The sequence below is a fragment of the Tachysurus vachellii genome, chromosome 16 (genome assembly GCF_030014155.1).
Source record: "Tachysurus vachellii isolate PV-2020 chromosome 16, HZAU_Pvac_v1, whole genome shotgun sequence".
NCBI lineage: Eukaryota > Metazoa > Chordata > Actinopteri > Siluriformes > Bagridae > Tachysurus > Tachysurus vachellii.
The window spans coordinates 22,163,183-22,175,682 of record NC_083475.1 but is presented as its reverse complement, the minus strand read 5'-3'; the positions used below and the strand labels follow the sequence as shown (position 1 = coordinate 22,175,682).

The 12,500-nt window shown below is 40.3% G+C and overlaps 1 protein-coding gene across 3 annotated transcripts in view; it reads left to right on the top strand.

Annotated features, from left to right (window-relative positions):
- Positions 1-12,500, top strand: part of syt1a (synaptotagmin Ia) — a 205,340-nt gene that overhangs the window by 121,343 nt on the left and 71,497 nt on the right. For 2 of the 3 annotated variants that reach the window (XM_060889780.1, XM_060889778.1), the window contains exon 1: positions 3,399-3,602. The exons of the other annotated variant lie outside the window; for it this stretch is intronic. The gene's annotated coding sequence lies outside the window, so the exon portion shown is untranslated. Of the gene's footprint in view, positions 1-3,398; positions 3,603-12,500 lie in introns of those variants that run through there. 3 annotated transcript variants of the gene reach the window in all.

The following is a 12,500-nucleotide window of genomic DNA, read 5'->3' as shown; positions in this document are numbered from 1 at the left end:
AGACATTAAATGCGAGTGCATTGCTTATATCACAGAACTATCCAAGCTCTAGCATTGTGAGATTGGACCCAGGGATATATTTCTGAGTGAATGGGGATCGTTCTTGCTGGCTATTTTCACACAGCAGGTGAAGAGTAATTTTCAGCTGAATAGCGGAAACTGGTGAGTGTACACCGTAGCGTGCGCACAGCACTCTGTGTAATCATCAGCTACCTGTTTTAGGAGAATGACGTTAAAATGGCCGTCATGTCTTGAGCTCTGGCTGAAAGCTTTTTAAATCGTCTTCTGTTATTTCAGCTCTGTAAAGATGCATTAGAGCCGTGTTGGACAGACGCGGGCACACAGTATTATTGTACAGCCAATTGTGGAACAGCTATTTTCTAAATAGAAAGTCTTTACTTCACCCCCCTGAGGCGTACTGAGAAAGTGTGTGTGTGTGTGTGTGTGTGTGTGTGTGTATGTGTGTGTGTGTATGACAGAGATCAGGTTTTCTTTGATGAAGGAAAAGAATAAGAATGGCCTTTAGACACTGTTTATAGTATGTTTAGAATTAATATGAGGTGAAGGAAACATATGTGTGATTCTTCAGAAGTCTAATGGATGGGAAGAAGAACAGCTACAGAGCACAGAGAACGTGTGAATGATGGAGTGATGGAGAACCACTCGTCCCTCAGGTGGTCCTGATGATAGCTTGTGTCACTTGTAACATGTCACTCATAAGTGTGAAGGTCACAGCATGAGATTAATATCATTTTCCTTCTCATCAAACCATTCATTAAGCCATTAAGCACAAGGGATGGGGGCAGAGTCATGCTGGAATAGGCCACGCCCATTAGGATAAAAATGTCTCAATGCAGGGAAAAATCCCTCTGTTTTAGAGGAATGATGAAGCATGTTAGCAAAATATCCTGTCAGGTTAGCTCATGTTAGCAAAATATCCTGTCAGGTTAGCTCATGTTAGCAAAATATCCTGTCAGGTTAGCTCATGTTAGCAAAATATCCTGTCAGGTTAGCTCATGTTAGCAAAATATCCTGTCAGGTTAGCTCATGTTAGCAAAATATCCTGTCAGGTTAGCTCATGTTAGCAAAATATCCTGTCAGGTTAGCTCATGTTAGCAAAATATCCTGTCAGGTTAGCTCATGTTAGCAAAATATCCTGTCAGGTTAGCTTATGTTAGCAAAGATCTGAGAGGTTAGTGAGGTCCTTTCAGGTTGATTCAGTACAACTTTATTGTCATTATACATATATAAGCGTGTATAATAGAATTAATTTTAGCTATCTTCAGTTGTAAGTATAATATCTAGTAAAGTACTGTTAGCTAGTAGATTAGCATACAGATTGTGAATAATGAGTTTACATTAGCTAAATACTTATGTAGCAATTCTACATATTAGTTAATATGATACTACATTTTTTTGGAATCCTCTCAACTCGTGTCAGAAATCCTGCCGTGTTAGCTCATGGTATCTAGCTGGCTAACTCAGTGAGGTTCATGATTTTTTATAGGTAACGGTTATAAATCTACAGGAAAGATTATAAACATTTAGCTCATTTTAGATATCTAGCTAACGAACTCAGTGAAATATGAATGCTAATGGATTCAGATGTAAAGTTACAGGCCTTAGCAGTGTAATGTGTCATATAAATGTAACAAAACATGAATATGTTGTTAACTTGAACCTGATGAACAGTGTGTGTGTGTGTGTGTGTGTGTGTGTGTGTGTATATATCTATCTATATATATATATACACACTAATGTACATGCTGTTATAAATCAACTCCAGTTGTAGGTAGTTGGCACTGTGTGTGATAAGCACAGATGGTCATAAAGGCGCTAATAATTCCTCACACACACATTTGAGTGTGTGCATGTGAGTGTGCGTGAGTGTGTAAATGTGTGTGTGTATGTGTGTGAGTGTGCATGCTTATGTGTGTGTGTTTGTGTGTGTGAGAGTGTGTGTGTGTGTATGTGTGCTGCCCATCCCCCTCTTTCCCTTGTGTGTATGTGAAGGTCGTGACCTTGAAGGCTGCTCTGTTTGTTCATCACTGATCGATACAGAGCTTCAAATCTACACAGTAACTGAATCTGAAATATACAACTTTATTTAAACATCATTAATCACAAAACATATTTTATTACAAATAATAATAAACAGGAATAAAGAAACAGCATGTAGGTTAGCTGGTGTCATGTTAGTGCACAGATTAGGGATGTTTCTGTATAGGGTTTCATGTCAGGGTCACTCATGATAGCAGAGAGAGAGAGAGAGAGAGAGAGAGAGAGAGAGAGAGGAAGAAAAACATGAGAAATAAGAGATGAAGTGACGTAAAGAAGACAACAAAGATAGATGCAATGATGCTGAAAGGAAAAGATGAGAGGATAGAAGAGAAGAGAGCAGGAACCAGGAAGACAGAAGGGAAAGAAAGAAGACAATAGCAGGAGGAAGAGAAAAAAATATGGAGGCGGGAAGAACAAATGAAAGAATGAGAGATTGTGATGGACAGCAGATGTGACAGAGAAACAGAAAGATAGATAGAGTGAGGGAGATAAAAGTGAAAACCATGATAGAGTGATAGACAGGGAGAATGAAGGAGGGATGTAGATTCACATAACTACAATGGAGAGAAAGAGAGATAAGAACAATGAGAGACAGAAGGAAACAAAGGATACTATGATGGAGAGAGCGAGAGAGAGAGCGAGAGAGAGAGAGAGAGAGAGAGCGCGAAAGATACAGAAAGAAAGCGAGAGGAAAGATGGAAAATAAACAAAAAAATGGGGAAGCAGGGACAGAACATTTGGAGGAAGGACTTTCAGAACACAGTGTGTGTGTGTGCGTGTGTGTGTGCGTGTGTGTGTGTTTACAGCCCCCTATAAAGCACAAAATTAGGATGATGTTGGCCGAGTTGCTCTTGAGAGAGAAGAGGGAGGTGTAGGTCAAGAGGGGTGGAGAGGGATGATGGGCAAGAGAGCCTGTGTCAGGCTAGATAGATAGATAGATAGATAGATAGATAGATAGATAGATAGATAGATAGATAGATAGATAGATAGGGATTGAGAGATGATGGAGGAGAGAGCATGTCTCAGTAGAGCGTGAGAGAGAGAAAGGGAGTGAGAACAGAGCGTATGTTTTAGAGTGGAGAGAGAGAGAATGAGATATAGGGAGCGATAGATGATTGAGGGAGCATGTGTCAGAGTGGAAAGAGAGAGAGAAAGAGAGACCATGTGCTAGAGTGGTGTGAGCAACTGAGAGAGAGATGCAGTGAAAGAGGGAGGGATGAGGAACGGATGGAGGAAGAGGGCGGGGGATGGTGTGGGTGGGCGGGATGCTGGAGTGTGAGCGGTGCTCAGAGTGAGTGTGCAAGCAAGTGAGAGAGAAAGGGAGGGAGGGAGTGATAGAGGAGAGACGGAGCGCAGGCTTTCAGAGCTCTCGGCGGCTGTGGATGTAGAAGAACGAATGCGAGTGGCTTCATTGTGTTTGTCGTTTGGGACAGAAACGCTTGTGTTCTCCTCCTCGTCCTCCTCCACATACGATCTGTCCATCCTCATCCTGCATCTCCAAGCTCACAAGAAACACACGGGAGGAGACACCACGCTGCCAGGTAGGGACGGACGAGTGCTACTGTACGGGATGGAGGGATGAAGGGATGGAGGATGGAGGGATGATTCAATCTTACTGAGATTAAATAGATGATTAAATATGTAAAATAGAATTTTGATAAGCGAGAGAGAGAGAGAGAGAGAGAGAGAGAGAGAGAGAGAGCCTGATACTGTACATGGAGGGATGGAGGGATTCTACTGTAGGAGGAAAGAAAGAGGGAGAGAGAGAGAGAGAGAGAGAGAGAGAGAGAGAGAGAGAGAGACACTAACACTAATACATTAAATACATTCTGAATGGATTTTAATCCAAACAGATTTATGCACTACACTGAATATTACATGATATTCTACAGAATAGGCATTTTGTGTGTGTGTGTGTGTGTGTGTGTGTGTGTGTGTGTGTGTGTGTGTGTTTCCTCATAATTCTATTAAATTCTATTATATTCATTTTATTATTTTTCTCTTCATCACATGTAGAATTAAATTTGCTATAAAATTCTACACTTGGTAAACGTTCTATATTGTGTTTTTATTTTACAGAAACATGCATAAATCTTTTATTTTCTTTAATTCTACACATTCTGCATGTTCTATAAATACGTCTATAAATAACACATGGTGATGGAAATAGAAATAAATATATAATTATCAAAGACAAACGCAAAACTAAAATGGATTGCACTGTAATTTCAGTGTCAGGACAGTGTGTGTGTGTGTGTGTGTGTGTGTGTGTGTGTGTGTGTGTGTGTGTGTGTGTGCTGATATATTACACAAAGCTGGATTGATTTTATACGGAATATTATTTAATTTTATTTTTATAGTACATGTGGGTATTATGTTATACTGATAATGTTATATAAGAGAGAGTATGGATGGGCGAGAGAGTATGTGTCAGACTGGAGAGGGAGGGGGGGGGGAGAGAGAGAGAGAGAGAGAGAGAGAGAGAGAGAGAGAGAGAGATTTGATGTGAATACTGAATATTACACTGCAGTGTCCAATATCTTGTGCTGTATATATTAATGATGTTTATATTCAATATAATATTCTATTTGATTGTACGACAGTGAGTCACACAGTGAGTCACTACAGTACACTATACTACAGTACACTATACTACAGTACACTATACTACAGTACACTATACTACAGTACTACAGTATAATTATTTTACAGCGTTTTTATTTGTAATATTTTACAACAAAAAGTCAAATGTATCCCACAAGGAAAAAAAAAAGCATCTAAGCCACAATGTCATTATCATCACACCTGTTTGTCCTGAGATAAAACACCTGAGTAAGGTCACGTACTACATGTCTCTTCAACATGGTCATTTCAGCTATACTAGCAGAGTATTATTACTGTTCTACCAGTTTACTACCATAAAACTACTAGTGTACTAGTGTACTACCATAATGCTACCAGTGTAACACCACTAAACTACCAGCATAACACCACTAAACTACAAGCATAACACCACTAAACTACCAGCGTAACACCACTAAACTACCAGCATAACACCAGTAAACTACCAGCGTAACACCAGTAAACTACTAGCGTAACACCAGTAAACTACCAGCGTAACACCACTAAACTACCAGTATAACACCAGTAAACTACCAGCATAACACCAGTAAACTACCAGCATAACACCAGTAAACTACCAGCATAACACCAGTAAACTACCAGCATAACACCACTAAACTACCAGCATAACACCACTAAACTACCAGCATAACACCACTAAACTACCAGCGTAACACCACTAAACTACCAGCGTAACACCACTAAACTACCAGCATAACACCACTAAATTACCAGCATAACACCAGTAAACTACCAGCATAACACCAGTAAACAACCAGCGTAACACCAGTAAACTACCAGCGTAACACCACTAAACTACCAGCGTAACACCACTAAACTACCAGCATAACACCAGTAAACTACCAGCATAACACCAGTAAACTACCAGCATAACACCAGTAAACTACCAGCGTAACACCACTAAACTACCAGCATAACACCAGTAAACTACCAGCATAACACCAGTAAACTACCAGCATAACAACAGTAAACTACCAGCATAACACCACTAAACTACCAGCGTAACACCACTAAACTACCAGCATAACACCAGTAAACTACCAGCGTAACACCAGTAAACTACCAGCGTAACACCACTAAACTACCAGCATAACACCAGTAAACTACCAGCATAACACCACTAAACTACCAGCGTAACACCAGTAAACTACCAGCGAAACACCACTAAACTACCAGCGTAACACCACTAAACTACCAGCGAAACACCATTAAACTACCAGCGTAACACCACTAAACTACCAGCGAAACACCAGTAAACTACCAGCGTAACACCACTAAACTACCAGCGAAACACCAGTAAACTACCAGCGTAACACCACTAAACTACCAGCGTAACACCATTAAACTACCAGCGTAACACCACTAAACTACCAGCGTAACACCACTAAACTACCAGCGAAACACCAGTAAACTACCAGCGTAACACCACTAAACTACCAGCGAAACACCAGTAAACTACCAGCGTAACACCACTAAACTACCAGCGTAACACCATTAAACTACCAGCGTAACACCACTAAACTACCAGCATAACACCAGTAAACTACCAGCGTAGCACCACTAAACTACCAGTGTTCTTCCAGTGAACTACCATTGTCTTTACATTGTCCTACCAGTAAAGTGCTACCTACCAGTGAACTACCAGTAAAGTTTATCACCATTTGTACTACCTTTGTACTGCAGTGCACATCCAGTGGACTGTGGAATACCAGGAGCCACGTAAAGTGATTCATACAAGAACGTTAGTCTAAGTACCTGAAGACCACTAAACTACAGTATTTATATACGTTAGCATTTGGAGAAGTAAACTGAAGTATTGTAGATGGCTCGGCAAAACACCTGAGAAGTAATTTAGCGTATTTTTAAAGAAATACGTATTATTGAGAAAGTTAAATATACTACCAAGTGTACTACAATCACACTGATGTACAGTTCATGTATAATTTAGCTTTTTGTTTATTAAAGTACACTAGGGGATTTTTATATGCACTTAGAAGCAGTTTAGGAGCATTAGGCTAATGAGTAGAACAGGAGAACACTGAAGTATTATTAACCGTTAGCATTGTGCAGTATATCATTATACTGCGTTATCCATGGAGTCAAAGACGGAGAGACAGAACTGAGCATGTGTTCACAACTATATTTACACCATGTTCCTGTCTGTTCTGTGTTCAGTTTATACTAATTACTGAATTTTACATCAAAAAAAGGTAAGCAGATGGACTGCACTGGGCTGGAGATGATGATACGGCCAGCGTGTCTGTAATTCTGCTGATATTAATAGAGTTATTAATAAAATATTAGCAGGAATTAGACTCAGTGTGCTTTTAGATTAACTTTAAAAATAGTGAGTGGATTTCATTCTATTTACATTACTATAAAAGATGGAATCATTTATTAATTAGCGACACAGTGTTAGAGTATTATTAGCATTGTTATTACTGACCACAATAACACAATAACACAATAACACCTGAGTGTGTTCGATATGCTGTTTGTAAAGAATTAAACTACAGTATTTTAAGAGAAGTATTATTGATATGCTAATCTAAGGCTTTTAGGTGAAGTACACTAGAGTATTGTAGATGTTAAGCTGTTTATTTAGTACACATGAGGATTTGTCTAGTGTCTGAGAAATGAGGTACAATATTTCACTATAAACACACTGAAGACTTTTTGTGATTCTCAACACAGGTAGGTACAAAATGAGTGTAGTGTAGTGTATTGTAGTGTAGTAGTGTGTGTAGTGTGTAGTGTGTGTAGTGTGTAGTGTAGTGTAGTGTAGTGGTGTGTGCAGTGTGTAGTGTAGTGTAGTGTATTAGTGTGTGTAGTGTAGTGTAGTGGTGTGTAGTGTAGTAGTGTGTGTAGTGTAGTGGTGTGTGTAGAGTGTAGTGTAGTGTAGTAGTGTGTGTAGTGTAGTGTAGTGTAGTAGTGTGTGTAGTGTAGTGTGTTGTTGTGTAATGTAGTGTAGTGGTGTGTAGTGTACTGTAGTGTATTGGTGTGTGTAGTGTAGTGTAGTGGTGTGTGTAGTGTAGTGTAGTGTGTGTAGTGTAGTGGTGTGTGTAGAGTGTAGTGTAGTGTAGTGTAGTGTGTTGTTGTGTAATGTAGTGTAGTGGTGTGTAGTGTACTGTAGTGTATTGGTGTGTGTAGTGTAGTGTAGTGTAGTGTAGTGTAGTGTACTGTAGTGTATTGGTGTGTGTAGTGTAGTGTGGTGTAGTGTATAGTGTGTTGTTGTGTAATGTAGTGTGTGAGTAAGTGTAATTGTAAAGTACAAATCCGGAGAGTTAAGTGTATAATTAAGAGTGAAACCCTGACACACCACTGTGTGTGCTTTAGGTTCGTCCCCCACATCAGTGTCTCTGTGATTGATATCATACTGAATATAGGATCTGATTACAGACTGAAAGCTGAAATAACAGTGGACTGTAGTGTCATTGTGTAGTGGACAGACTGACAGGACCGGACATGTTTATTTACATCAGCTCACAGTCCCAGACTGATGGACACACACTCTGTACAGTGTGTACAGACACCTCTAACACCTCAGTGTCCAGTGCACATCACTGTGTGTGATACATATATACAGTAGATAAACACTAGTATGGTTAATTAAAGCTTATCAGGATTCTGTTATCTTTTACTATCTGTGTGCTTAATATGTTACTGCATAAAAGGTCAAACACTGAAGAGTGACCGTGAATATTCACATTATTACTGATATCAGCTTATAGAAATCACCTTGGAGAAGAATTCTGAGCTGTGTGACATCATCAAGGTGCTTTAACCATCAGCTGCACTTCAATATTTGCACAAAATATAGAAAACGTAGCAAATATAGGAACTGCTGGGCTGTACCTGAGGTTTTAACATCACACAAGTGTGTAATAAATTCTATTGATGTGTGTGTGTGTGTGTGTGTGTGTGTGTGTGTGTGTGTGTGTGTGTGTGTGTGTATTAGCAGGGTGTATAGCAGGGAGATTTAATTTAAGTCGTGTTGGCGATTCGTGCCGGTGCCTTGAGCTTTAAAGTAAGTGTGTGTGTGTGTGTGTGTGTGAGAGAGAGAGAGAGAGAGAGAGAGAGAGAGAGAGAGAGAGAGAGAGAGAGAGAGAGAGAGAGAGAGAGAGACTTCAGTGGCTTTTCTATTTCTGGTTCACACTCGTGGGACTTCATCTCAGTGCATGAATAAAGGATTTCCTTCCTGTCATTCCTTTTCTTCCCTGCACTCATCCTGTTCCTTGAAAGCCAGATCAAGCTGTGTGTGTGTGTGTGTGTGTGTGTGTGTGTGTGTGTGTGTGTGTAAGAGAGAGAGAGACGTGAATGTTGATTATTTTTCACAAACAGAATGACCCCCAGTGTAGAGCAGCAGATGGATTACAGTCAGTGATGATAGAGTGTTAGGAAGTGTTCTTGGTTTTATTGGTGTTTATTAGAACAGATCCACCTCCACCCTCTGCTCAGGGCTTTGTTGCATTTGAGGGGAGGGGCTAAAGTGAGTGTGTACATTACTGTGTGTGTGTGTGTGTCCAGCTGTGGTGTCATTAATTGTTAATGAGTGACTCTGGCAGCTTCTCTATTGACGTTTAGCTTTTGTTTGCGCAACGCCTGCTGTCGTCTGTGTGTGTGTCTGTGTGTGTGTCTGTGTGTGCATGTGTGTGCGTGTGTGTGTGTGTGTGTAGCTTCTTTTGGAAGTTATTGCAACAAACCAGAACACACAAAATCAAGTAAAATGTCATAGTGTTTTTTTAGAATACTTTTCAAGGCATTTAATAATGTGCAGTAAAATGTGTTAAGCTGGTGTGTGTGTGTGTGTGTGTGTGTGTGTGTGTGTTGTGGACTGGACACATACACTCATCCATGTACACACATCTGAGCAGCTGTTGGTCAAATGTGTACAGTAGAGCAGACAACCATCTCGTTAACACTGTGTGTGTGTGTGTGTGTGTGTGTGTGTGTGTGTGTGTGTGTGTGTGTGTGTGTGTGTGTGTGTGTGTGTCCTTGTAAAATGACCTTGTGAGGACCTTTACAGCCATGTAATGTTTAAAGAGCACATATATCAGCTGTATATTTATGAACACACAATATTATGCAGTAGAACTTTCCACTTGCTACAATCAACACCTCATGTAGTGTTGAATAAACACTTATAAAACACCTATTATACATTAACACCACTCAAATACACTGCTAATTTAATCTAATCTAAGGTACAGTATTAAAATTCATTTTCATAGCCTTCTGAATAAACACACAGTGTTGAATATAATCTGTAATTAACACACATCATGTTTAATGCACATCCAACCCTATTGAAATGACCCACAGTCTTGACTTAAAACCTACAGTGTTGAATCCACATTAACTGTGTTGAGCTAATGTATAGTTCTGTATAACCACTACAGTGTTGAACAACTGTTTAGATGTGAATAAACACGGCAGTGTTGAGTTAATGTGTAGTTGTTTACTACAGTAGTGTTTATGGTGTAACTGAACACAGTGATGAAGGCACTTTATGCTGGTTGTGTTGTAGCGCTGTGAGATTCACTTCCTGATGAAGACGGTGTTTAGTGTTTAGTGTTTATTCCTCTTTCTTTTAACTGCTCAGAGAAAGACTGCGTTGCCATGCGACTTAACGCTTCTGAGGAAATGTTTGAAAATAACTGACAAAATCAAAATCTCTCTCTCTCTCTCTCTCTCTCTCTCTCTCTCTCTCTCTCTCTCTCTCTCTCTCTCTCTCTCTCTCTCTCTCTCTCTCTCTCTCTCTCCCTCTCTTTGTCTGCCTCCTTATCTTTTTATTTTTTATTTTTACATCTCCATTTAACTGTCAGACTCACTCGTGTTATCCTATTTTATCTCCATTCTCCTTCTCTCTCTACATTCCCCTACCCCCCCTCCCTCTCTCACCCTCTCTCTCTCTCTCTCTTTCACACTCTCCTTTCTCTTCATTGTCGTGATAACTCCCTTTCCCTGATTCCCAATCCATATCTGATTCTCTTCTCTCTCTCTCTCTCTCTCTCTCTCTCTCTCTCTCTCTCTCTCTCTCTCTCTCTCTCTCTCTCTCTCTCTCTCTCTCTCTCTCTCTCTCTCCCTCTCTCTCTCTCCCTCTCTCCCTCTCTCTCTCTCTCTCTCTCTCTCTCTCTCCCTCTCTCTCTCTCTCTCTCCCTCACCTAAGTGTGGGTCATTGTTCTGGGTGTTTTGTCCTTGTTCCTGATGGACTCAGGGAGCCTCACAGTTCCTGCTTGTTTCTGCCTCACTAAACAAAGCCATAAGTCACCATGTGGGACTCAGTCACAGTCACTAGTTTGTACTGTGCCACTAGTAACCATTCAGTTTCATTCAATTTCAGTGAATTTTACTGACATCTATCTATCTATCTATCTATCTATCTATCTATCTATCTATCTATCTATCTATCTATCTAGATTAACAGCAGCAGTGTGTTCTAACATTGAGATCCTACCGCGTGAGCAGCGATTGCGGGGTCCAGACACTGATCTCATCCTTTACTGTACCATGTGCAAAAACTCTCTTTAATTACAAATCAATGTTTAGTCTCTAAATTAAAGAAGATGTTTCAGTGATATTGTGTCACAGGTATAGGACTGAAAATGTAGAAATGTAGATTGGAATGTAAATCGGATGTACATACTGAAAAGCTGAGAAGAGCAGGCATGTCAGACAGATGGGAGGTAAAGAAAGCGAGAGAAAGAGAGATGAGGAGGAGGGATAATGTGGGTGGGGGTGGGGGTTGTTGTGCAGTGGAGAGGTATTTTATTCCGCCTCGTTGCCCCCAGCTGTCAGACTGTTTTTCCTGAAGCGTGTACTGTACACCAGCAGCTTTTCTTCCTCCTTCTCCTCAGCCAATCAGCTTCCTCCTTTCCCACCCATTTACACCAGCCAATCAGAGCCCTCTCATCTTCCCCAGCCAATCACAGAGAACTCCACAAAGCCATAGCTGACATGTGGGATTAGTGCAGGATAAGTGTACGCTTCCAGTAGTAACGAAATAAACACAACATCATTGATGGAGTGATGGAAGGATGAAAGAAGGGACAGGAAATGAGGGGAAGAGAGTAGGAGACAGCAATAGACAGAGAAAGTAAGAAAGAAATGATAAAAGAAGAAGTATGTAATAAATCTACAGTCATATTTGTTGTCATAATTATTTTATTTTGTTGCATAACAACATAAATCATAATATAAAGTGAACGACTGACGTTAGCTAGCGCTAGCCAGTGTTAGCGACCGTTAGCGATGATCCCTCCTTCTCTTCCTATAGACTGATGAACTGAAATCAATGCTACAGTTGTATTAGTGTCCAGTGTAAACAGATCACTGCTGTAGACGACGCCACAGGGATAAGTAGAAATCTTTACGTTAAGCTGACTTAAGAATACGAGCGATCCTGGATACTCCACAGGTCAGAGGTCAGAGGTCATGACCCTGACATTATCTGTCATTCAATACAAACAGACGTGGGTCAAGTTAAAGGAGACGAGACGTAATAATAATAACGACTACTAGCTAATAAAACTAACAGCTAACACCACGACCCTGAGAGACGTCACTAGTACCAGAGGTGTGTGATGTGACTGGATGTGAAATCTCACAGCTTTAATGTTGTTTATTATTGTCAACAAAAACCGTCTCCCGTCTCTTTCTTGTCTGTTCTCTTCTGTCTATCCGTATTATTGTAGAATCTGTTGTTCTGTAGCTCTGTTACGTCTCAGTGTTTATGAGATGATTTAGCTTGAAGCTAAGTGTAATTAAAGTGCAGTTATAACCACAGGGAGTCTTGT